At 37.4% G+C, this 5,788-nt stretch overlaps 1 non-coding gene across 1 annotated transcript; it reads right to left on the reverse strand.

Moving 5' to 3' along the window:
- Positions 1–4,665: 4,665 nt before the first annotated feature.
- Positions 4,666–4,771, reverse strand: LOC145007798 (small nucleolar RNA R71). The gene has a single exon (XR_013663163.1). It is a non-coding gene; the product is annotated as a small nucleolar RNA R71 (small nucleolar RNA).
- Positions 4,772–5,788: the final 1,017 nt, after the last annotated feature.

A 5,788-nucleotide genomic window follows, 5' to 3' on the forward strand; every position in this document is an offset into this window, starting at 1 on the left:
ACATCTAGTTAGATAACTTATCTCTTAGAAGGACTTGTAGTTTCTAACCTTTGAAAGCTTGAGCACCCCAAGTGTGATGCCTTTAATGGTTCTTAAACACCAAATGCAAGAGGAGGCTTGAGAGAACAAGTTGCTTAACACAAAATCAATTTCACTCTCTTAGAATGTTGTGGCAACTCATGTAACCGAGTTTGGCTATAGGGGATCCATTTTATTGTGCAGCAAATGTTAGGGTTACATCCATGCAAACCCTAATGCTCCATGACTTTTCACATTCTTATTCCCCATGGTTTAAACCTCCATGGACTATTCATGGATTATCTCATTCGTTTTGCCCATCCTAAATAACCATGGATCATTAGCCTACATTATAAGAATCATTGATTTACACAATCAATCCCCATATATTTAATTAGTCTCTTTTGATCACAAAATTAATTCTAAATTAATTCTTGATCAATACTAATTAAATAATATAATTTCTCAATTAATATATTATACTTATAATATATTAATAAATCACAAATAACTTTATTCTCAAAAGTCCATCTTATCAAATTGCACTAATGAAGGCAACCCAAAAGGACCATGCTACCATCGGGTCAAGTACATCCCAATTATAGTTATGGGTTTAGATACCAAATCCTACACGAACCTCCTATGGCATGAACCGACTATGACCTGCGCTTACCAAAACCAGTGTTCCATTACTAGCCAATCTCAATGATGGCCCAACTCCTAGGATCTGGAATAATACTCTTGAGACCTTAACTAGTCTGATAATCCAAATCACCTCCCATGATACCATACCAATTTCTTTTGTTCTTTTGCCGACGACGAATAACCATAACCCCTGCCATGCACTGACGAACATCCACTCTAATTTCCATCCTCAAAGAATCAATGGACTCGAACCCACTTCAGTCCATGCGAAAATACAATTCCTTTGACACGTCCAATCATCAAACAACTCACATAACTGACACCACCATCTTCCTGCTACCATTCCTTTCCTAACAATGGTAGTGCCTTGAACTCCAAAAGTTCTTCCATAGGCAATTGTCGAGCGTACCCGAACAAATGATAGAACCACTAAACCTTGACTTCATTGGAGAACTATCTTGCTAACCCTGACCAAAGATCCTCCAAACAATACTCCTGAGTTGAATAAGGTAACAATGAAGAACCATTATCCACTCCCGAGAATTGATGATCTGTTTGACCAACTTCAGGGTGCATCTTGGTTCTCTAAGATTGATTTGTGATCGGGTTATCATCAAATCAGGCCAAGGGATGATGATGTGCAGAAGACATCTTTCCAGACTCACTATGGTCATTAAGAGTTCGTGGTGATGCCTTTTGGGCTCACCAATGTTCCAGTCGCATTCATGGATTTCATGAACCGCATGTGCTTACCAATGTTGGATCGGTCTGTAATTGTATACATTGATGATATTTTGGTCTATTCCAAAACCCATGAGCAGCACGAGGAGATCTTGAGGGAAGTGTTGGAGACTTTGAGGAAGGAGAGAATTTTCATAAAGTTCTCCAAGTGTGAATTCTGTTTGCGCGAGGTGCAGTTTCTGGGGCACCTTGTCAACCAGAGTGGTATTCTAGTCAATCCAGCCAAAGTCGAGGCCATGATGCGGTGAGAGATTCCGAGGTCTCCATCTGAGTTTCAGAGTTTCCTTGGTATCGTAGGTTATTATTGGAGATTCATCCAGGATTTCTCCAAGATTGCTATTCCCTTTACCCGATTGATAAAGAAGACAGTTACATTTTGTTGGGAGCCTGAGCAGTAGGAAACTTTTGAGACCTTGAGACAACGGTTGTATGAGGCACCGATATTGACCCTGTCGGAGGGTGTTGAGGATTTTTTGGTCTATTGTGATGTGTTGATCATGGGTTTGGGAGCAGTGTTGATGCAGAGGGGTCGCGCGATCGCTTACTCTTCGAGGCAGTTGAAGCCTCATGAGGTGAATTATCTAACTCATGATTTGGAGCTGGGGGATGTGGTTTTAGCCCTGAAGATTTGGAAACATTACCTCTATGGGGTCTATTGTACTATTTTCGCAGATTACAAGAGCCTGAGGTACCTGACGGATTAGCCAAATTTGAATATTAGGTATCGCCGTTGGTTGGATTTGGTAAAGGATTATGATTATGAGATCCTTTATCACCTGGGGAAAGCCAATATGGTGGCCGATGCTCTCATCTACAAGGCGATTGTGGCTCCGATCATGGATATATGTTTTAGGATGATCGTTATACTCCTCTATTGGAGTGGATTCGTGAGGCTCAGGTCAAGGCTTTGAAGGAAGAGCACCAGAAGAGTGAGTGAATTGTGGGTCAAGTGGCTTCCTTCGATTATGATAGTTGATATTGCCATATTTATAAACATCTTTAGGCATAATTTTAATACATTTTTATTACTATTTTGGTTATTTGCAAAGATATATGATACTTATGAGATTAAACACTATTTTGCAGCGAAAATGAACAATCTTGAACAATAAGGACCATAATTGACAAGAAGTGGAACTCTGGAGGATTGAAGAATTAAAAGAAGGAAATTTCTGCTGAAAAGCCAATCTCACAACGTGAGTATCAAGTTCTAGAAGATTAACACGGGAAGTCAGAATCCTTGTCCAATATGGATTGCTACCAAACTCACGACATGAGAATCAAAACTTGCAGCGTGAGCAACGATTTTCGATATCTATAAATTAACCTTTATTCTCACGACTTTGGAGGCCGGTAAGGATATATTCTAGAGACATAAATGAGTTAAAGGTCAGAAAAAGTGCAAAAAAGCATCCTTTGAAAGAAAATTTCTTGAAGCTTGAGAGATTGAAGAACATATTCACACATTAGTTTGGTACACTTTGATTATGTCTTTTATTATTGAGAATTTGTTTTATGATTTCAGTCGTGAGTTGCGGAATCTAGTAGTGCTTGTGTTTGATTATCTTTACCTAGCATGTTAATATTAGATACTTTGATTGCTTGAATTCAGGTTCTGTGTAGCTTAGTGACCATTAAATTACATGAACTTATTACCTAGTTGTTTAGTGACTATTAAATTGCTAGAGCTAGGATCAACCAAATCTTAGATAGGTGATAAAAGTAACTAATTTAGCTGTGCTAGAGAACATAAATTGTGACCACAATTGTGTTTATCTGGATTAATCTTACATAGCTTATCTACATTTTTATAACCAATTTTTTGTTTGCTTGTCTATGGCCATACATAGTTTTACATGAATTAGTGAAAACATTAGTAAATTTGGACTTGAATTGCTAGTAAAATAATATTTGCTAACCAACATTGATAATCCATAATTAGTATCTAGCTATAGAAGAGAAATGGATTCAAACTAAATGGCAGTGTTATTAATAATCGATTGATACCGTTAGTTAAAGAGTTTAAGTTTGTTTGAACTTGCAAAATAAGATAAAAACCAGTTTCACTTTTGCTTGTTTTAGATGACTTTTTAGTGATTAGGTTAATTAATTAAATCCATTCACTGTGTTCGACCCCAACTTACTTTACTATGCTATACACTGCCTAAATGTGCAATAATAGATAAGTAGTTAGGTTATAAATTTAAAGCTAGATAAGGTGATATCTTTTGCATACATCAAGTATTTGGCGTTGTTGCCAGGGAACAACTATTTAGTTTTAGATTTAATTGCTTTAGGTTAATCGATCATTTTTGTGGGGTAAATCCTGCAAAAAGTTAATTTATAGCATTAGATTTTTTTTGGAGTTACTGAACTCATGACGTGAGCCTTAAGTTCACGAAGTGAATTCGGTTGTTTTACGTTTTATTTCGTTTTTACTTTCTGTTCAGTTTTTCTGCTTCAACACGAGGTGGTAACATTACCACGTCGTGGAGAACGTTCAGAATGACTTTTTAATTACTTTTTTTTTTTATCGTTTTTATGTTTTTATTTTTGTTTTTTTATTAAAGTAGTACATGACCCGTGGATCCAACACACCTTTGATTCCACCGCTTGAAGATCTAGAGTCAGCCCTTCATAAATAGACGAAAAAAAGCATAGGAGAAACAAACACACCAAAGAAATCACCATTCAAAGATATTAAATCAGTTTTTGGTAAGAAGAAAGGAAAGCATGTAGGAGAATCAAGCAATCCCCCAAAGGACGAAAGCAAGGTTGAATGCTTTGAGCATACTCCTAATACACAAGAATCCGAATATGAGTCTGAAACTAAATTAGAAAAAGAAGAGAGCGAACCTAAAGACGAGCTGAAAGCAATATAACGGACATTGCTGACATTTCAATGGAAACATACAAGAAGAGAATCCGAGAGGACACCGGTCCAGGCTTAGTGCCACCCGCAATTCCCATCACTACCACATTCGAGCTTAAAGGACAAATTCTTTCCGTGCTTAAAGACGTTCCATTTTCTGGGAAAGATCATGAGGATGCTTAAAAATACCTTGATGAAGTCAATGAAATCACTGATTAATTCAACATTCCAAATCTTCCACGCGATACAGTATTATTGAGAATGCTTCCAGTCACTTGTAATGAGCTGCCAAGGATTAGTTGATGTCACTCCCACTCGGTGCCATTACTACATGGGCACAAATGCGTGAACAATTCTTAGAGAAAATTTTCCCACCATCAAAAGTGTCTAAACTCAAGAAGGCAGTAGCTAACTTTGAGTAACAACCGGGTCAATCGCTTTATGAAGCATAGGAGCATTACAAGGGATTACTTTGAAATTGCCCCCAAATGATCTTAATGTGCAATAAGAAGTATCAATCTTCTACGATGGCGTATATGTAATGACAAGAAAACTCCTTGATTTTCAAGGAGCTTTAATGAAGAAAAAACCCGCTGAGATTAAGGAGCTAATTAAAGAGTTTTCTAAGCATTCACGTAGTATCACAATCCTCAAAATGATGGAGCTAAAGGAATTAGGAGTGGCACTTCTGAGGACATGGAAGCTGTTTTGGCTATGCTAAATAATATGGATCGAAGAACGATAAAGATGGACCAATCTATACATGTTATTCGTGTGGGTTGTGAAAAATGCAATGGTCCACATTTGACAAAAGATTGCCAGTTGGACGATAATGAGAATAAGAAAGCTCAAGTATGCTATTCGAGTGGAGGTTGATACTATGAAGATTGGAGGAAGCCAATGAAATAATGGTTGCCCTACAATGAATATAAAAATAAAAAGAAGAGAAATATAGGCAAATAGGCAGAGGCTTCTACCAAAAAGAGCAACAACAACTTGAAAAGAAAGTTGATTTAGAGTCTATACTTACTAGATTCATGGAGGCTTCGAAAACACGAAATGATGAGATCGATGTGCCGATACGAGACTAGCAAGCTTTACTTAGAAATCATCAAGCATCGATCCAAAACATTGAAGCTCAACTTGTTCAATTAACTACATTGGTTAGTGAACGATTATCTCCACAAATTCCAGATAAAAATCCACAACCGCATGTCATGGCCATCGACACAGAAGAAGATACTATTTCTGAGTTCCTAGTAGCCCTAAAAGAAGAGCCAAATCAGCCCAAGCCATAGCCAAAGAAGTCAAAATTCAAAGAGAAGAATGTTGCTTAAACACAGTTCTCATGATGTGAAGATTCACACCTCATGTCGTGGGCCCGGTCTGGAAAAAGAAAATTTTCTTGCACTCAAGCTTTTTGCCCTTCGCTACCGTTTCCTTCTTGAGCAAGTGTTCAACGTATTGGAGCAAGAAAATATGAAATAATGAAATCGTGGGTTGTTTAATCTT

The sequence above is a fragment of the Lactuca saligna genome, chromosome 7 (genome assembly GCF_052625555.1).
Source record: "Lactuca saligna cultivar CGN05327 chromosome 7, ASM5262555v1, whole genome shotgun sequence".
Lineage (NCBI taxonomy): Eukaryota > Viridiplantae > Streptophyta > Magnoliopsida > Asterales > Asteraceae > Lactuca > Lactuca saligna.